At 40.1% G+C, this 21,930-nt stretch overlaps 1 protein-coding gene across 11 annotated transcripts in view; it reads left to right on the top strand.

Moving 5' to 3' along the window:
* The window catches only part of SDK1 (sidekick cell adhesion molecule 1), a 1,045,458-nt gene that overhangs the window by 866,089 nt on the left and 157,439 nt on the right, over nt 1-21,930 (top strand). The window lies entirely within an intron of this gene.

The following is a 21,930-nucleotide window of genomic DNA, read 5'->3' on the forward strand; positions in this document are numbered from 1 at the left end:
AGTGTGTAAGATGAGTGTGCAAGAACTTGTCCTTTCTGAAAGCCAGGAAACTACCATCTACTACTGAGGGCATGTCAAGAAGACTCATGCCAGCCTGGAGTTAAAGATGGGAGAATATGATAAACAGTAGCCACAATAGTAACTGCTTCAAATGCATTTCAGCTCATGGATTTATAATATCGTTTTTGAAGTTTCATTGGTCATCTCTGGAGAATGCTAGGGAATCTATTAAGTAGTGAATTTATATATTACTTGCCAATCAAAAACCAAAAAGATTTCTGATGAGATACTTGATCTTGATGGGTGAACACAGGTTTTTCAATATCTGGTTTTATTCTTGAGATGACTCCATTCAGGCTCCATCAAGACAGTTAATGATAACCTCTTCAAATATTTGAAAATTACCATTGACAAGAAAGTATTTGCCCAAGTAGGTGGTCACAAACGCCTGAGGATTATTTATTGCTTTCACCCCAGTTAAGCAAAACTTCCTTCTTACTGTTAATCAGAGAGCGGAAAATTCAATCTCTTTAAATTATCTTTAGGAGTTCAATGTGTCTTTCGGTTAACATCTCTTCCTTTTATTTCGTTGACAGTTGTAATGTTGAATGTTTTTTGTAATAATGTGAATGATTTGGATTCTGATCAAATATTTTTCATATCAAGCATTTCAAAATAATGGACATTCTCTAGATCTACACAGATGCTGCTGCCAGTCTAAATAATTGCGCTTTGGAGCTCAAACATTGACTCCTTTAGAATTAGAAGGTAGATTATATATCACCAGTGAACAATTTTAACTCCATAACAAAGTTGAATTTTTATTAGAATAATGTGCTTTATACATACATGGTATTATGCCTTCAGCAGGTCCTGGCTGTTCTCTATTGCATTCATTCGGGTGCTCAAAAATGTCAATGAAATGAGTCATTTTTAGTGCCAGTAACATATTCTTATTCAACAAATTTCAAGGTGAGACCCATTTGCCAAAATTAATAACATCACTGTAATAATAATGCTTTGTTCAGTTCACAGACCTTTGCAAAACTCTTTTCTGAGACAGTTGATAGGCTTCAATTTGCGATGGAAATAGGAAATAGAAAAGTCTCCATTTTTAATAACACTGTTAGAAGATAAATGGGTGACATGTCAGATGACCCGGAGACAAGCCTAGTCCTGATGATTAAATCAAAAAATTTCCGTTGCAGCTTGATGAGTACCTATGTTACTGACTGACCGCACCCAGTGTGCAGCATTATCTTGAGTCTCTCAGAAGAAGCATCTGTCAAAAGTGATACCACTTTCTTTGTCTTTCACAAAACAAAAAGCAGGTGGGGCTGTAGTATCCTGGATTATATTAGATTTGCTGTTCTGATAATGTCATTTAACAAGGAATTCAGGTCTGCAGACCACCTCTTACAGAGATCTCTGGGAATAAAACAATGGATTTCTTGAATCTCAGACTTTTCAGATTAAATTTTGCTCTAAGGTCTGTATGCCTTTCTGTCAGCATGGGTATACAAATACCCATGTGCTTTATACATACATGGTATTATGTATGTTCACTGTATCTTACTTATTCCCATGTGTCCGTTTAGCTCTGACCATTTCATCTCTAGTAGTTTATATGGTGTGCAGAACACAGTGGTGCCCCCACCCAGATCCTCTGAGTGATATGCTCTTCCCCAATGGGGAACATGCCCATGGAGGACTCATAGCTGTGACTTTCCTGTGAACTGCACCGCCCAAGGGGACACCCCCTCCCACAGGTCAGCCTGTGGCTGATGGCTGGCTGCTGTGGGCATGGAGAAGTCCAAGTCCCTGGCCTCAGTTTAGGAAAACTCACTGGAGGCCTCACTGGCTGCTGTCCTGCCAAACAGCTTCTCCTCTGCCCCAGCCTGGCCCCCGTTTCCTTGTAGGTACACCTACTGAACCCCTGAAAGTTCACACACAAAACTCTTCTTGGCCAGAGTCTGTTTCCAGGCCACTCAATCTAAGGCAGGTGTGTTTTTCTGCAACATAAATAGCGTACTGAGCATTTCTTCCAGTGAGTCAAAGTAATGGTATATATCAAGAGCAGTCACCAGCATCACTACCCACCAGTCAGCAGCGGAAGGGATGATCTTCTGGACTAAGTCTGTCCCTGCGTTATCCAACATGTCACACCTACAGCTTCTGATGGTGTTACTCAAGAGCGGTACCCTTTCCAATGTCCTGTGCTTCACTGGTCCCAGACATGCTGCTGACAGTCTCTGTGCAGCCTGGTACTATGAGTGATTCTGCAATTGCAGGATGAATTTTGGTTTCAGGTATTAAATACAGGACATTGTAACTAGCTTCTTGTACTCAATCTGATACAGTTGTACCAAATTCATAAATACCCATCCTTCTTATTTTGTACCTGCAGACAATCCTCCCACTTCTAATCTTTTTCTGAGCAGATCGATGCTTTAGGGAAAGGTGCTGCATGATTTACCTGGCAGCATTGCTTCATCTGATTTCTTTTCCATCAAATGCTAAATTTTAGCTGAAGGAAAAGATGATTGGAGCACAATCTACAGCCTTTAGATCATCCTCATTATATTTCCTGGGTAGCAGATATTTTCACTATTCTGACTTGTTACTTGATGACTCCCTTTTATCAAAAAGTTGTTAATAATGGTGGGAAAATATGTCTCTATAAATATAAAATAGTATTAATATTGACAAAAATAATTTTAATACATATTTATGTATTTAAATGTAAAGTATTGAAAGTAGACTGTAGGCCTCAATGACTTCAGAAATCAACTTTTCAAAAAGTTATAGTTGTGCACATTCTCCAGAATGTTTTCAAATAAATTGGGTTGAAAATCCCAAAAAATGAAACATACAGTAGACAATAATGACATAGTCATTTTTATTTGGTTAAGGAATTAAAATTCTGATATATTGATGACATATAAATATTAATTACGTGCTCTCCAACTCAAAATATTTGAAAAGATAATTATTTGAAGCTGTAAGAATCTATTGTCCTCTTTAATGAGCTGATTTAATTATGTAGCTTATTATTTTAACACATTTTTAATTTCTAAAAACAATGATTCATTCTGAAATTCCATCAATAATCAGATCTTACTGAATTTGCATGACTAGCCAGGAATAAAGGAAAGGAAGGAGGGAGAAGGAAATTTTTAAATCCTTCATTTTTTATTGGAGAATACCTTATACTAGAAATCATAAGCATAATCACACATACCCTCTATATATGACCAGGTGAAAATACTAGCAGAGAAATACCACACACACTGAAGGAAAAAAATTCACTGAAGACGGGCAACTTGCAGCTAAAGTAAGACTCAGCTTGTGAAGGGGACAATGGGGATCTTGGGGTGCACACTCTGTGGTTCAGCCCTCTGAGGCCTCTGCCATGATGCTGTGTAATGACTGGATTCAGAGACTCCACAGAGCAAGTCCTATGTCCAGTTTTGTTCTTTGAATAGACTTTATTTTTTAGAGCAGTTTTGGGTTCACAGCAAGATCACTGACACATCGTTATCACCCCAATCCATAGTGTGCATCAGGGCTCAGCTTAGTAGTGCCCATTCTGTGGGTTCTGACAGGCATACAGGCCACCTGGAGACACTATGGGTTTGGTTCCAGACCACGGCAATAAAGTGGAGATGAAAATGACACCAGTCACCTGAATTTTTAGGTTTCCCAGTGCATATACAGGTTCTGTTCACACCACAGTATAGTCTATAAAGTGCACAGGAGCATTGAGTCTGAAAAACCAACGTACATACCTTAATTAAAAAATACGTTGCTGTTAAAAAATGCCTGCCATCATCTGAGCTTTCAGGGACTCAGACTCTTTCTGCTGGTGGAGGGTCATACCTTGGTGTTGATGGCTGCTAAGTGATCCGGGTGGTGTCGCTGGCTGGGGTGGCTGTGGTCATTTCTTAAACAGGACAGTGCAGACAATTTTCCCACTTCTAATCTTTTTCTGTGAAGTTTGCCACTTCTATTGACTCTTCCTTTCTCTTGGACACTTAAAGGTCATTGTAGGGTTATTAACTGGCCTTATTTCAATAGTGTTGTGTCTCAGGGAATAGGCCTAGAAGAGAGAGCGATGGGAAAGGCCCGTCAGTGGGGCAGTCACAACACGCAGGAAATTTATCAAGTTCACCATCTTATATGGGCACAGTCCGTGGTACCCCAAAACAATTACCATAATAACATCAAAGATCACTGTCCACAGATACCATAACAAATATTAGCATGATGAAGAAGTTTGAAATAGTGTGAGGATTACCAAAATGTGACACCAGGCACAAAGTCAGCAAATGATTGGGAAAATGATGCCAATAGACTTGCTCCATGCAGGGTTGCCACACAAAAGGCAATAAAGGGAAGTGCAGTGAAATGAGGCGTGCCTGTATGACGACATGTGTCCACATTATACATATCACACAGAACATACATATAACGTCACACAGAACCGTTTCCCTGCCCTGAACATCCCCTGTGCTCCAATCTAGCCATCCTTCCCTTCACACCCCTGACAACCTCTGATCTTTTCACTGCCTCCTTAATTTTCCTTTTCCAGAATGTCATACAGTTGGACTCATTAGATATGTGGCCTTCTCAGACTGCCTTCTTTCACTCAGCAATATGTAGTGTGCATGTATAGTTTTCAGGTGTCATTTCAACTGTTACATGTTTCTGAGTAGCTGTAAATGGTGGTTTACCATATGAAAGACAGACAGACATACCACATGTCAGGAACTCAGGCCACACATGAGCCACCAAAGGCCCCTCAGGGGCCCTCCTACTTGCCCACTCCAAGAAACCCCATCTTCAGGTTCCAGAAACAGCCCTGGCCATTATCCCAGCTCCAAGCATTCCTTGACAGATAAAACTCATGCATCTGCAGCAGCGCTGGTGCATTTTCCTTTCACACATGGCTATTGGGGGCCTGCGTGTGCTAGGTGCCCTGACGGAGCTCTTTGGCCTTGGCTGAGAGTCAGGACTGTCCAACAGGCTTAGTTTAGGCCTTGCCGAATTTAAGACAGAACATGCTGTGGTCTGTGCTGGGGAAATTATCCACTGAAAATTGATTTTTTTGAGTAATGAAAATCACAGAAGAACAAACACCTGTCACTTTACCAGGCCTCTTGAAGGCCTGCAGTTCAGGGCATAGAAAGATGCACTTTAAATGCTAATTTTCTGGGGAGAAATGTCCCTGGGGGCCTCATTGGGAGCAACAGGAGGCCACTGCTTTCACCTAAGAGCTCCTGTGAAGATTGAAGCCCAGCTCTGAACCCAGGCCTCCACTTTTCTGCAGAGAACCAGCATCTCAGAGACTAAGCCCTTGTCTTTCTTCAAAGGGCAGGGTTACATAACCCTCAGTAATTAAGACCTTTCAGCCGTAACAATTCCTTTATTGGAAACACTGTCAAGAATTTTTAATTCCTTTGTCCACAAATTTGTGAATCATTCTGATGATCACAGTTGGGGGAAAGAGAAGTCAGCTGATCAGGGAACAGAAAAGAACAGAGAAGTGGTGACATTTTGAATAGAGCCAGGGTGGCACAAAGCAGCCAGGGCCACAGAAGCTCTGTCCCATGACTTGGGGATGGAGAGGGTCTGAGCTGAGACAGAGAGTGACACAGCCAGAGCCATGCCTGTGTGAGCATTTCGTGCTGTCTTGTTAGTCCAACCTGTGCCACTGGCTACATGACCTGCCAATAAGTCAAGGGACAAGGTGTTGGGGCCAGGAAAGTGACTTTATTTGGAAAGTCAAGACCAAGAAGATGACAGACTAATGTCCTAATGCACCCTCTTAACTTAGGGTTGATCTCAAGTTTCTTTGATATTAGGGAAAGGGGACAGAAGGTGAGGTGAGGGGGTGATGATGGACTTCAGCCATCTGGATGTCAACAGGGGTCTGAGGAAAGCCATGAAGCACCTGTCCTTGGCTGGTTGACTGCAGTCACTCTGCTGACCCGGGTCCAGCCATGATGTCCCTGTCAGTCCTTGGCAATCGGCCGTCACTCTGCGCACCTCCAGCTCCTCGGGGGAGGTGAATCTCAGGCAGTTGCATTGAATCTGAAGTCACAAGGAAAACTCCGTTTGATGATTAACCAGCCTACATGCAGGGATGCAGGGCTAACCAAAAGCTTTTTGACCCAAAGATTAAGCAGTAAAGTAGGCAGATACAACATGAAGGCAGAGCTGCCAACTTTTTCACTATTACAAGCCCAGGAAATGAGAGGGAGTTGCCTCCTTAACTGGGTCAGCCGGGGGACACAGTCCTGATGTGTGTTTTCTGAGAGCATGGTGGGTCACAGAGAAGCCCTGACTTGAGAATGAAAGAACAGAAACAGGAAGGGGCACTTCTTAACGTGACTGTTACATTGCACCAAAGCAAAACGAAGATGCGATGTCTTGTTAGAATGACAGGAAATTATTTCTAGTTTAATTCATGCAAAATGTCATTTTTTTTTTTTTGAGAGGGCATCTCTCATATTTATTGATCAAATGGTTGTTAACAACAATAAAATTCAGTATAGGGGGGTCAACGCTCAATGTACAATCATTAATCCATCTCAAGCCTAATTCTCGTCAGTCTCCAATCTTCTGAAGCATAATGAACAAGTTCTTACATGGTGAACGAATTCTTACATAGTGAATAAATTCTTACATGGTGAACCGTACAAGGGCATTCATCACAGAAACTTTCGGTTTTGATCATGCAATATGACCTATAAACAATCAGGTCAAATATGAATATTCATTTGATTTTTGTACTTGATTTATATGTTGATCCCACATTTCTCCTATTATTATTATTATTTTTATTTTTAATAAAATGCTGAAGTGGTAGGTAGATGCAAGATAAAGGTAGAAAACATAGTTTAGTGCTGTAAGAAGGCAAATGTAGATGATCAGATGATCAGGTGTGTGCCTATGGACTAAGTATTAATCCAGGCTAGACAAGGGCAGCAAGACATCCACGGATACAGAAGATTTCTCTCAAAGCAGGGGGGGTGAGGTTCTGCGCCTCACCTCTGTTGATCCCCAAATTCTCACCTGATGGCCCCCCTGCGACTGTGCCTGTCTTAGGTTGTTCCTCCCTTGAGGAATCTTACCCGTCTCTGGCTAACCAGTCATCTTCCGGGGCCATACAGGGAAATGTGAAGTTGGTAAGTGAGAGAGAAGCCATATTGTTTGCAAAGGTTAGCTTTTTACTTCTTTGCAGATTTATGCCCTGTGGCTTCTATGCCCAGCACTTGTCTCGAGGTATCTTTACCACCTGGAGGAATTATGATACTCGGTAAATTTGATATGAGGCACGAATTCTATTTAAGGGTTGTAATTAGGAAGGAAGAAGAAAAGCTATAGATGTAGCATATGAAGGAAACATGGAAGGATTGATTATTTCTTTGACATATCTTCTTGTAGAGTACCTTAAGTATGTATAGGTTTTAAACTACTAACTAATTTGCACACACATATTAACATAATAGGAATACGGTGACATAAACAAAGCAAATCTATAATTACCATCCATCTCCAGTGAAGCCAAGAAAACCATTTAGGCACCCTAGGCATTTGTGAAAATTTATCTATGATATGATGGATATTGTCCAACTGTACTTGAACCATCAGACAAATTAAAGCAGCCCATTTCTGGGATCTGTTCACATCCCATATGTTCTTTTAACCATAGATAGTCTATAGTCATGAGATTTTGGAGTGCTACAACTTGCACCCCTCCCAACTCCTGGTTGAGTTCCAACAGTACAGATCCGGTCAAATTCGTTGTCTCACTGTATGCACATGCCAGCCTAGACATCTCCCTCCTCATTCTTATGGCAAGTCCAGGAGATGGTGGGCTGGATGCAGCCACAACCGCAGCATCGTCCGGATCCCTGTGGAGGCTTTTTGATGATCATCCCCCGACACAAGTCCTCCAGAGAGTGCTGATGCCGGAAGCTCCTCCTCATATCGTATCTTAGTTCATTTTCTGGGTATCCAAGCTAGGCCTTGATCTTCTGCATAGAAACAAACAGACCCTTTGCCCACACTTTTACATGCCCTCTATACCACTGTGCAGAACTCATTGGAGGTCAGCACACAGTAACTGCTTTTTTTTTTTTTTTTTTAATTAAGAGAAAGGAATATTATCAGAAAAGAGTACCTCCATAGCTGATCATCTGACACCCTTTAAGTGATCAACATTAAGGATATTTAAAGCATGCGTTGATCTTTGATTTACCAATAGTTTTATCCTGTTAAGGAGTAATCCCCCTTTTCTTTCTTTCTTTCTTTTTTTTTTTTTTAATTTTTAATCTATACTTACATGAAGAATACTGTTTACTATGCTCTCCCCTATATCAGGTCCCCCCTAACAACCACATTACGGTTACTGTCCATCAGCTTAGCAAAATGTTGTAGAGTTACTACTTGTCCTCTCTGTGTTGGCAAGCCCACCCTCCCCTTTCTCCCTCCCCCCCATGCATGCTAATCTTAATACCCCCCTTCTTCTTCCCCCCCCTTATCCCTCCCTGCCCACCCATCCTCCCCAGTTCCTTTCCCTTTGGTACCTGTTAGTCCATTTTTGGGTTCTGTAATTCTGCTGCTGTTTTGTTCCTTCAGTTTTTCCTTTGTTCCTATACTCCTCAGATGAGTGCAATCATTTGGTATTTCTCTTTCTCCGCTTGGCTTATTTCACTGAGCATAATACTCTCCAGCTCCATCCATGTTGCTGCAAATGGTTGGATTTTTCCACTTCTTATGGCTGAGTAGTATTCCATTGTGTATATGTACCACATCTTCTTTATCCATTCATCTACAGATGGACATTTAGGTTGCTTCCAATTCTTGGCTATTGTAAATAGTGCTGCGATAAACATAGGAGTGCATCTGTCTTTCTCAAACTTGATTGCTGCGTTCTTAGGGTAAATTCCTAGGAGTGGAATTCCTGGGTCAAATGGTAGGTCTGTTTTGAGCATTTTGATGAACCTCCATACTGCTTTCCACAATGGTTGAACTAATTTACATTCCCACCAGCAGTGTAGGAGGGTTCCCCTTTCTCCACAGCCTCGCCAACATTTGTTGTTGTTTGTCTTTTGGATGGCAGCTATCCTTACTGGTGTGAGGTGATACCTCATTGTAGTTTTAATTTGCATTTCTCTGATAATTAGCGATGTGGAGCATCTTTTCATGTGTCTCTTGGCCATCTGTATTTCTTTTTTGGAGAACTGTCTGTTCAGTTCCTCTGCCCATTTTTTAATTGGGTTATTTGTTTTTTGTTTGTTGAGGCGTGTGAGCTCTTTATATATTCTGGACGTCAAGCCTTTATCGGATGTGTCATTTTCAAATATATTCTCCCATACTGTAGGGTTCCTTTTTGTTCTATTGATGGTGTCTTTCGCTGTACAGAAGCTTTTCAGCTTGATGTAGTCCCACTTGCTCATTTTTGCTGTTGTTTTCCTTGCCCGGGGAGATATGTTCAAGAAGATATCACTCATGTTTATGTCTAAGAGGTTTTTGCCTATGTTTTTTTCCAAGAGTTTAATGGTTTCATGACTTACATTCAGGCCTTTGATCCATTTTGAGTTTACCTTTGTATATGGGGTTAGACAATGGTCCAGTTTCATTCTCCTACATGTAGCTGTCCAGTTTTGCCAGCACCATCTGTTGAAGAGACTGTCATTTTGCCATTGTATGTCCATGGCTCCTTTATCAAATATTAATTGACCATATATGTTTGGGTTAATTTCTGGGGTCTCTAATCTGTTCCACTGGTCTGTGGCTCTGTTCTTGTGCCAGTACCAAATTGTCTTGATTACTATGGCTTTGTAGTAGAGCTTGAAGTTGGGGAGTGAGATCCCCCCTACTTTATTCTTCTTTTTCAGGATTGCTTTGGCTATTCGGGGTCTTTGGTGTTTCCATACGAATTTTTGAATTATTTGTTCCAATTCATTGAAGAATGTTGCTGGTAATTTGAGAGGGATTGCATCAAATCTGTATATTGCTTTTGGCAGGATGGCCATTTTGACGATATTAATTCTTCCTAGCCATGAGCATGGGATGAGTTTCCATTTATTAGTGTCCCCTTTAATTTCTCTTAAGAGTGACTTGTAGTTTTCAGAGTATAAGTCTTTCACTTCTTTGGTTAGGTTTATTCCTAGGTATTTTATTCTTTTTGATGCAATGGTGAATGGAATTGTTTTCCTGATTTCTCTTTCTATTGATTCGTTGTTAGTGTATAGGAAAGCTACAGATTTCTGTGTGTTAATTTTGTATCCTGCAACTTTGCTGTATTCCGATATCAGTTCTAGTAGTTTTGGAGTGGAGTCTTTAGGGTCTTTTATGTACAGTATCATATCATCTGCAAATAGTGACAGTTTAACTCCTTCTTTACCAATCTGGATTCCTTGTATTTCTTTGTTTTGTCTGATTGCCGTGGCTAGGACCTCCAGTACTATGTTAAATAACAGTGGGGAGAGTGGGCATCCCTGTCTGGTTCCCGATCTCAGTGGAAATGCTTTCAGGTTCTCACTGTTCAGTATAATGCTGGCTGTGGGTTTATCATATATGGCCTTTATTATGTTGAGGTACTTGCCCTCTATTCCCATTTTGCTGAGAGTTTTTATCATGAATGGATGTTGAATTTTGTCAAATGCTTTTTCAGCATCTATGGAGATGATCATGTGGTTTTTGTCTTTCTTTTTGTTGATGTGGTGGATGATGTTGATGGATTTTCGAATGTTGTACCATCCTTGCATCCCTGGGATGAACCCCACTTGGTCATGGTGTATGATCCTTTTGATATACTGTTGAATTCTGTTTGCTAATATTTTATTGAGTATTTTTGCATCTACATTCATCAGGGATATTGGTCTGTAATTTTCTTTTTTGGTGGGGTCTTTGCCTAGTTTTGGTATTAGGGTGATGTTGGCCTCATAGAATGAGTTTGGGAGTATTCCCTCTTCTTCTATTTTGTGGAACACTTTAAGGAGAATGGGTATTATGTCTTCTCTGTGTGTCTGATAAAATTCCGAGGTAAATCCGTCCGGCCCCGGGGTTTTGTTCTTGGGTAGTTTTTTTATTACTGTTTCAATTTCTTTGCTTGTAATTGGTTTGTTTAACTTTTGTGTTTCTTCCTTGGTCAGTCTTGGGAGGTTGTATTTTTCTAGGAAGTTGTCCATTTCTTCTAGGTTTTCCAGCTTGTTGGCATATAGGTTTTCATAGTAGTCTTTAATAATTCTTTGTATTTCTGTGGAGACTGTCGTGATTTTTCCATTCTCATTTCTGATTATGTTGATTTGTGTTGACTCTCTTTTTCTCTTAATAAGTTGGGCTAGAGGCTTATCTATTTTGTTTATTTTCTCAAAGAACCAGCTCTTGGTTTCGTTGACTTTTGCTACTGTTTTATTCTTCTCAATTTTGTTTATTTCTTCTCTGATCTTTATTATGTCCCTCCTTCTGCTGACTTTAGGCCTCCTTTGTTCTTCTTTTTCCAGTTTTAATAATTGTGATGTTAGACTATTCATTTGGGATTGTTCTTCCTTCTTCAAGTGTGCCTGGATTGCTATATACTTTCCTCTTAAGACTGCTTTCGCTGCATCCCACAGAAGTTGGGGCTTAGTGTTGTTGTTGTCATTTGTTTCTATATATTCCTTGATCTCTATTTTGATTTGTTCATTGATCCATTGATTATTTAGTAGCATGTTGTTAAGCCTCCATGTGTTTGTGAGCCTTTTTGTTTTCTTTGTAGAATTTATTTCTACTTTTATACCTTTGTGGTCTGAAAAATTGGTTGGTAGAATTTCAATATTTTGGAATTTACTGAGGCTCTTTTTGTGAGCTAGTATGTGGTCTATTCTGGAGAATGTTCCATGTGCACTTGAGAAGAATGTATATCCTGTTGCTTTTGGATGTAGAGTTCTATAGATGTCTATTAGGTCCATCTGTTCTAGGGTGTTGTTCAGTGTCTGTGTGTCTTTACTTATTTTCTGCCCGGTGGATCTATCCTTTGGGGTGAGTGGTGTGTTGAAGTCTCCTACAATGAATGCATTGCAGTCTATTTCCCTCTTTAGTTCTGTTAGTATTTGCTTCCCATATGCTGGTGCTCCTGTATTGGGTGCATATATATTTAGAATGGTTATATCCTCTTGTTGGACTGAGCCCTTTATCATTATGTAGTGGCCTTCTTTATCTCTTGTTACTTTCTTTGTTTTGAAGTCTATTTTGTCTGATATTAGTACTGCAACCCCTGCTTTCTTCTCACTGTTGTTTGCCTGAAATATGTTTTTCCATCCCTTGACTTTTAGTCTATGCTTATCTTTGGGTTTAAGGTGAGTTTCTTGTAAGCAGCATATAGATGGGTCTTGCTTTTTTATCCATTCTATTACTCTATGTCTTTTGATTGGTGCATTAAGTCCATTTACATTTAGGGTGACTATTGAGAGATATGTACTTATTGCCATTGCAGGCTTTAGATTCGTGGTTACCAAAGGTTCAAGGTTAGCTTCTTTAGTATCTTACTGCCTAACTTAGCTCGCTTATTGAGCTGTTATATACACTGTCTGGAGATTCTTTTCTTCTCTCCCTTCTTATTCCTCCTCCTCCATTCTTCATATGTTGTGTGTTTTGTTCTATGCTCTTTTTAGGGGTGCTCCCATCTAGAGCAGTCCCTGTAGGATGCCCTGTAGAGGTGGTTTGTGGGAAGCAAATTCCCTCAGCTTTTGCTTGTCTGGGAATTGTTTAATCCCACCATCATATTTAAATGATAGTCGTGCTGGATACAGTATCCTTGGTTCAAGGCCCTTCTGTTTCATTGCATTAAGTATATCATGCCATTCTCTTCTGGCCTGTAGGGTTTCTGTTGAGAAGTCTGATGTTAGCCTGATGGGTTTTCCTTTATAGGTGACCTTTTTCTCTCTAGCTGCCTTTAAAACTCTTTCCTTGTCCTTGATCCTTGCCATTTTAATTACTATGTGTCTTGGTGTTGTCCTCCTTGGAGCCTTTCTGTTGGGGGTTCTGTGTAATTCCATGGTCTGTTCGATTATTTCCTCCCCCAGTTTGGGGAAGTTTTCAGCAATTATTTCTTCAAAGACACTTTCTATCCCTTTTCCTCTTTCTTCTTCTTCTGGTATCCCTATAATACGAATATTATTCCTTTTGTATTGGTCACATATTTCTCTTAGTGTTGTTTCATTCCTGGAGATCCTTTTATCTCTCTCTATGTCAGCTTCTATACGTTCCTGTTCTCTGGCTTCTATTCCTTCAATGGCCTCTTGCATCTTATCCATTCTGCTTATAAATCCTTCCAGGGATTATTTCACTTCTGTGATCTCTTTCCTGACATCTGTGATCTCCTTCCGGACTTCATCCCACTGCTCTTGCATTTTTCTCTGCATCTCATCCCACTGCTCTTGCATTTTTCTCTGCATCTCATCCCATTGCTCTTGCATTTTTCTCTGCATCTCTGTCAGCATGTTCATGATTTTTATTTTGAATTCTTTTTCAGGAGGACTAGTTAGGTCTGTCTTCTTCTCAGGTGTTGTCTCTGTGATCTTTGTCTGCCTGTAGTTTTGCCTTTTCATGGTGATAGAGATAGTTTGCAGAGCTAGTACAAGTGACCGCTGGAAGAGCTTCCCTTCTTGTTGGTTTGTAGCCTTTTCCTGGGAGAATAGCGACCTCTAGTGGCTTGTGCTGGGCAGCTGTGCGCAGACAGGGCTTCTGCTTCCTGCCCAGTTGCTTTGGGGTTTATCTCCACTGTTGTGTGGGCTTGGCGTGGCTGGGGCTGTTCCTCAAAAATGGTGGAGCCCCGTTGGAGGGGGAGCGGCCAGGAGGCTATTTATCTCCGTAAGGGGCCTCTGTGCTCCCTGCTGCCCAGGGGGTTAGAGTGCCCAGAGATCCCCAGATTCCCTGCCTCTGGTCTAAGTGACCTGTCCTGCCCCTTTAAGACTTCCAAAAAGCACTCTCCAAACCAAAACAACAACAGCAACAATGAGAGAGTGAACAGAAAGAAAAAAAAAAAGGAAAAAACACGCGATTTTTTTTTTTTTTTTGTCCTCAGGTGCCTGTCCCAGGCACCCGCTCACTGGTCCTGCTGCCCTGTCTCCCTAGCACCAGGGTCCCTGTCCTTTCAAGGCTTCCAAAAAGCACCCACCCACCGGTCCCGCAGGGAAGGAACGCTAGATATTCTTTGTCCTCAGGTGCTGGTCCCAGGCACCCGCTCACCAGTCCCGCTGCCCTGCCTCCCTAGCACCGGAGTCCCTGTCCCTTTAAGGCTTCCAAAAAGCACTCGCCAAAAAGAGAGAAAAAAGGGGGAAAAACGCGCGATTTCCTCTGTCCTCAGGTGCCGGTCTCAGGCACCCACCCACCAGTCCCACAGGGAAAAACGCGGGATATTCTTTGTCCTCAGGTGCCGATCCCAGGCACCCGCTCACCAGTCCCGCCGCCCTGCCTCCCTAGCACCGGGGTCCCTGTCCCTTTTAGGCTTCCAAAAATCACTCGCAGTAAAGAGAAAAAAAAAGGGGGAAAAACGCGCAATTTCCTCTGTCCTCAAGTGCCGGTCTCAGGCACCCGCCCACCGGTCCCGCAGGGAAAAATGTGGGATATCCTTTGTCCTCAGGCGCCGGTCCCAGATACCCGCTCACCAGTCCCGCCACCCTGCCTCCCTAGCACCGGGGTCCCTGTCCCTTTAAGGCTTCCAAAAAGAGAAAAAAAAAAGGGGGGAAACGCGCGATTTCCTCCGTCCTCAGGCGCCGGTCTCAGGCACCCGCCCGCCGGTCCCGCAGGGAGAAATGCGGGATATTCTTTGTCCTCAGGCACTGGTCCCAGGCACCTGCTCACCGGTCCCGCCACCCTGCCTCCCTAGCAATGGGGGCCCATCCCTTTAAGGCTTCCAAAAAGCACTCGCCAAAAAAAAAAAACCGCTCCGGTTTCTTTCCACCCGCCAGGAGCCGGGGGGAGGGGCGCTCGGGTCCCACTGGGCCGGGGCTTGTATCTTACCCCCTTCGCAAGGCGCTGGGTTCTTGCATGTGTGGATGTGGTCTGGATGTTGTCCTGTGTCCTGTGGTCTCTATTTTAGGAAGATTTTTTTTTGTTATATTTTCATAGCTCTATGTGTTTTTGGGAGGAGATTTCCACTGCTCTTCTCACGCCGCCATCCTGGCTCCCAACCGCAAAATGTCATTTTTAAGAAAGTGTTTGATCAATGTGGCTTTATTTTAGAGAATATAATAATATTTGGTAGGAAGTATTATGGAATACCCGAGTCAGTAATTGAGCTCTGAAATCTCTGAACAAAGCCTGCAAAGAAACAGGTGTCTTCCTGCACCCAGATAATGTGGGCTGTAAGAGGAAAAACCAAGCCTCTTCCCAATAGCTCCTCATACTTCTCTTCTCTCCCCCTTTTCCTCATCTTTCTCTTCTCCTTTCCTTCTCTCTGCGGAGACTGTCCTGGTTAGCTGCATGAGGAACTTGCATTGAGACAATAAACAATACATCCTATCTTGTGGCTCCATGAGCCGGGGGCTTGGCGGGGTTGGCTGGGTGGGTGGCCGCCCGTGCCCAGCGGCATCGGTCAGCTGGCAGGTGGAGGCACAGTGGGATGAGGGACTCACTACCATATTGGTGCCTTGGCAAGGAATGCTCTGAGCTGGGCTCCCCAGGACTACGGATCAGAGCACCTGCATACAGCCTCCCCAGTGTGGTGGTCTCAGGGTCTCCAGACTTCTTCCATGGCTGCTTAGGGCTCCCGAAAAGGATGGTCCTAGAGATTAGGAGCAGAAGCTTCTAGTTCATTAAGGCCTGGGTCATGCACTGTTGGTCAAAGCAGTCAAAGTCTGCATGTAAACGGCCCAAACACAGACACCCCGCCTCCATGGGAAAAAGCATCAAAGAATTTGCAATGTTTTTTAAAGTTAGGTTTATTGTATGAAACGAAATTATTAAAAGTTTCCCCTTGTTACAGTTCCATAAGTTTTGACAAACATACACAGTCTGCAATCACCACCAGGATTGAGATAATAGAATATTCCTGTCACCTCCAAAATTCCCTGGTGCTACCCCTTTGTACTCAAAGCTCTGCCCCTAACTCCAGCCCTTGGCAACCATTGATGTTTTCTCTTCCTCTACAGAATATCATATAAATAGGAATCCTGGTCTCTTTCCCTTAGGATAAGGCATCTGAGAGCCACCTTTGTGGCAGGGATTAGTTGCTTCCCTTTTATTGCTGAGCAGTATCCAATCCACAGTTCTTATGTGAACTAAACTTGTACTCTGTTGCATAAATACCTAGACAAGATTGTTGGGTCATATGGCTAGTGAATGTTCAACTTGTAAAAACTACCAAACTGTTTTAACAAGTGGCTCTATTGTTTTGCATTCCCAGCTAAAAGGATGAGAGTGTCTGTTGCTTCACATCTTCACTAAAATGTGGTGGTAGTTCTCTTTAGCCCGTATAATAGGTACATGCTGGTATCACATCATGCTTTTAGTTACTCTGATGTTTTAATTTCACCTGCTTAGTTGCCATCATTACGCTTTCTTTGGTGAAATATTTTATTCTTTTTGCCCACTTTTTTGAGTTTTTGGTTTTTTCATTATTGGGTTTTCATAGTTCTTTTTATCTTCTAAATAAAAGTCCTATATCACATATATATCTTGCAAATCTCAGTCAGTGGCCTGTCCTTCCTTTTTTCTTAACAGGTGTCTTTCATAAAAAGCAAAAGTTTTCTATTTTGATAAAGTCAGATTTATCATTTTCCTTTGTGGACAGTGCCCTTGGTATCATATCTAAGAAATCTTTGCCTAACCTAACATCACAACTATTTTTTCCTATAAGTTTTAAAATTATAAATTTACACATAAGCCTAGGATTTCTATCCATTTTGAGTTAGTTTTCATATATGCTGTGAGGTATGGATTCAGGTTTTTGGGGGGTATTTTTTTGGCATATGGATATCTCATTTGTTGAGAAGACTGTCCTTTCTCTACAGAATTGCCTTTGTTCTTTTTCAAAAACCAATTGATACCTATGTGAGTAAATTCTGGATTCTCTGTCTGTTTCACTGATCAGTATGTCCATCCTTTCTCCAATAACATTCTGTTTTAATTACTGTAGATTTATACTTAGTTTTGATCATGTAGTGAAGGTTGTCCAATTTTTTCTTTTTTCAAATTCAGTTTGGCTATTCTAATTCCTTTGCTTTTCTGTATAAATTTTAAAGTCAACTTTTCAATTAAAAAATGCTAGCTGTGATTTTTATTTGAATTGGATTCAACCTGTAAATCAATTTGAGAAGAATTGACATCTTTATTATGTTGTCTTCCAATCCATCATCATATGACTCTCCATTTACTTAGGTCTTTGGTTTCTTTCATCACTGTTTTAGTTTTCAGCATACAAACCTTGCACAGGGTTTGTTAAATTTATATCTATTTGATGTTTTAATTGCTATTTAAATGGTACTTACTTTTCATTTTCAGTTTCTAATTGTTCATTGCTCATGTTTAGAAGGTAATTGACTTTTGTATTTTGATCTTGTATCCTGTGATCTTGCTAGCCTCAGTTATAGGAGCATTTTTGTAGACTCAGGAACTTTCTATGAAGACAATCATACTGCCTGTGAATAGAGAGAGGTTTCTGTTCCTTTCCGACCTATATGCCTTTTATTTCTTTTTCTTGCACTACTGTCCTGGCTTGCACTTCCAGAATAGGAATGATGAGAAAGACATCTTTGTTTTTTTCCTGATCTTATGGGGAAAGCATTCAGTCTTTCATGTTAAGTAAGATATCAGTTGTAGGTATCTTAAAGTTGCCACTTAGCCAGTTTAGGAAGTTCCTTTTAATTCCTACTTGGAGTTGTTTTTTAATTACTATTGGATGTTGAATTTTGTCAAATGCTTTTTCTAAATTTATTAAGATGATCACATTTTTTCCTTTATTCTGTTGATATGCTGAATTACCCTAATTGATATTCAGATATTGAACAGCCTTGCATTTATAAAATAAATTTCAATTGATAAAAAAAAATCATGATTTTTATATATTGCTGAATTAGGTTTTCTAATATTTTATTGAGGTTTTTTGTACCTGTGTTCATGAGGGATAGTGGTCTGTAGTTTTGTTTTAATGTTTTTTCTGATTTTAATGTCAGAGTAAATGCTTTAGAATTGCTTATATTTCTTCTTCAAATGCTTAGTAGAATTCATCAGTGAACCTTACGTGTTTTCTTTGTTGGATGGTTTTGATTATGTATTCAAATATTTAATAGCTATAGGACTACTCAGATTATTTATTTCTTCATGAGTAAATTTTGGAGTTCTTTTAGGGAACTTACCCATTTCATCTGAGTTGTTGAATTTATGAGCATAAAGATGCTCAAAATGTTCTTTTATTCTTTTATTATCAGGAGGGTTTGAAAAAGTGACTCTATATTGGTAATATTGATAATTTATTATTTCTCTTTTATCCTTAATCAGTCTGGGTTGAGGTTTATTGACATTTTTAAAAGAACTACAAAAGAACTGGCGTTTTCTTTCATTGATTTTTTCTATTATTTTTCTATTTTCATTTCCTCGATTTCTGCTCTTTTTCCTCACTTTCCTTCCATCTGCTCCTTTTTGGTTTAATTAACATATATTCTTAAGAAAGAAGCTTAGGTTCTAATATAAACATCTAATGCTATAAGTTTCCCTCTAACATTTCTGCATTCCATAAATTTTGATATGTTTGTTTTCATTTTCATTAAGTTAAAAGTGCTTTGTAATTTTCCATGTAACTTCCTCTTTGACTCATGTTATTTTGAAGTATATTGTTTAATTTCCAAATTTTTAGGGATTTTCCATATCTTTCTATTGTTAATTTCAAGTTTAATTCTGTTGGGGTCATAAAACATATTTTTTTGTTATTTCCATTATTTTAAATTTGTTTAGCTTTGTTTTATGGCTCAAAATATGTCTATCTCTGTTAAGCTCCATGTGCAGTTGAAAAGAATGTATATTCTGCTATTGTTGGGTGGATTTTTAAGTAGATATCATGTAGGTCAAGGTACATGATGGTATTAGTCAGGTCTTGTATTTCCTTACTGATTTCTCTGTCTACTCTTATTCAGAAAGGAATATTAAAGACTCTAATTACAATAGTAGATTTGTCTGTTTCTCCTTTCATTGTTACTGGTTTTGCCTCTTATATCCTGAAGTTCTGTTGCATACACATTTAGGGTGTTAAGTATTTGTGGTGAATAGATCTTCTTCATCATTGTATAATTCTCCTCTTTATCATTGATTTTATTCCTTGATAGGATATCTACTTTGTCTGATAGTAATATAATCACTCAAAATTTGTTTTAATTAGTGTTTTATGTATTTTTAACATTCTTTTACTTTTAAGCTATTTATGTCTTCATATTTAAAGTGGGATTCTTTTAGATACCATAGAGCTAGGTCTTACTTTTCATCTTATCTGACAACCTATCTTTTATTGGTATATATAGACTTATTATGTTTATTTTTAACACAATTATTGAGATGATAGGATTAAAATCTACCATCTTGCTCATTGTTTTCTGTTTGTTACCTCTCATATTTTTTACTTTTCTTTTTGCCTGCCTGATTTTGTATTAACTAGGTATTTTTATATTTACATTATTTTTTTCCACTCTTGCCTTAACCATATCTCTTTTTCAAACTTGGTTAGTGATTGCTCTGTAATTTAAAATATGTATCATTAATTAATTACTATCTATCTTGAAATATACTACATGTGCAATGTAAGAACCTTATAACAGTATACTTCCAATCCTTCCTTCCCATGCTGTGTGCTTTTGAGGCCATTCATTTTATTCTTAAATATATTATAAACCCACAATAAATTTCTACTATTATTGCTTTAAACAGTCAATTACCTTTGAGAGTGAGTCCAAAATAAGAAAAAAATATATTTACCTTCATTTTAACAATTTCTGAAAATCATCATTTCTTTGCAGAGATCTAAAATTTTGGTGTCTGATGTTGAATTCCTTTAACATTTTTTATAGTGCAGGTCTACTAGTAATGAATTCTCTCAGTTTTTGTCTTTCTGAAAATGTCTTTATTTTACTTCATATTTAAAAGATATTTTCACAGGATATAGAATTCTGGGACAATAGATTTTTCTGTCAGTACTTTTAAGATATCACTCCATTACCTTCTGGCTCACGTAGTTCTGATGAGAAGGCTGCTACAATTCTTGTCTTTGCATCTATGTATTTACTGTATCTTTTGTGTATTTCTGCAGCTTCCAAACATTCTCTACTACCATGCTACCTCACATTGACCCTAAGCAACTCATTAAGAATTGTAGCTGAATGTTGCTCATGTGATTGTATATTAATGGTACCAATAAAAAAAGAGAAAGAGAATTATAGCTGAATTTTCTTTATCCAACTATATGGTGTCCATTGAATCTTTTTCTCATGCTGTCGCAGGTGAGCCAGCCCTCGTATCCTTAATGCTTGAAAAGGCCCTTCTTTTCTTGTATTTCAGTCTACTTGGTTGCCCTGTTGACCTCATCTTTCCTATGGGCTCAAGAAAATGTGTGATTTTATAGTTACTTCAGCTTTTTCCTGTTCTTAGATGTGATGTTCTTTCCAACATTCTACAACCTAGGCACAGCAATCCCTGTGGCCATGTTAATCCACAAATTGTGGATGCATGCTGAGTGGGGAAGTAGGACATTTTGTTGATGACTTGTGGAGGGAAGGAACAAGGATATCACAGTCAGGGTCAAAAGCAGATGGGAAAAGAATAAGACTCAGAAGAGCAGCCTTGAGAAGGATTGTCTGCTCTATCTCTGCCTCATGATGTGAGCTTTTGCAGAGGAGCATAATACAAGGTGTGGTCATTGTTAACAGGACCGTGCTCTGTGCCCGTGTGTTCTGTGCCAGGAGACTCTTGTCTTGGTTTGTCTTGAGCCAAAGGATCCTTTGGGCTTCTGTGTCTTACTTTTAAAACAAACTCCTGAAGATCCAGGACCTTCCTGTGGACCCTGCAGAAAGTTTGATGGCCAGTGATCTAATCCCCTCTTTAGGGACCACTGGGGCTATCATCCTTAAAAAGCTCGCCATGTCATATCACGCCTTCTTCGAAAACCCTTTGCTTCCCCAAGGCCTACCATGTACATTATCACCCTCTGCATTTCGCATATGAGGCAACGCCCAGAGTGATCTCTCCACTCCTGCGGCCCTGCACCCCCTCCCGCATGTCTGCCATGCTCACTGTTTCTCACCATATGCCAGAATTCTCATACTGCCATGCCTTTGCTCACTCTGTTTTCCCAAACAAGGCCTTTCCCTCTCAAAGGTCTGCCTTTCTTCCAGACCTAGTACAGATGTCTCCTGATCCAAAGCCTCCCCTGCTTTCCCAGGGCAGATTCAGTCATGGTGCCCTGTGTGTTTACTGCTCCAGGGAGTGATTTGCCTGTTTCAATTACATGACTCTCTCCCCTAGAATTGGCAGATTATATAATCGGGTTCAATAAAAGAAAGAAAGAAATGGGAAAAAATTTTAAATAGTGACCCCCTGACAAAGAAAAATTTAGCCTCCAAATAAATAAACAACAATACACATGGGAGGGGATGATTTTTTTTCTCTCACATAAAGGATAATTGGGCTTGAAATGTAGTGGCATATGATGCGGGAGGTGGCTGTCTAGATGAATCCTTGCCTTGATCTCAAATATTGGGCAATTGAAAAAGATAGAGAATGCTTTTGTTTGTTCTCCAGCTTGGGATCCCTAGAAAAGGCTCGCCCATGTAATGAGATTATCTAGTCCACTATTCTGTCCTGCCTTAAAGAGTTCAACAACAGAAAATGCAAAATAGCCCTATTCACTTTCTTTGTAATGCTGACGAACCTCCAAAAACATGCATCACTCTT

This window comes from Manis javanica, chromosome 10, assembly GCF_040802235.1.
Source record: "Manis javanica isolate MJ-LG chromosome 10, MJ_LKY, whole genome shotgun sequence".
NCBI classification, from domain to species: Eukaryota; Metazoa; Chordata; class Mammalia; order Pholidota; family Manidae; genus Manis; species Manis javanica.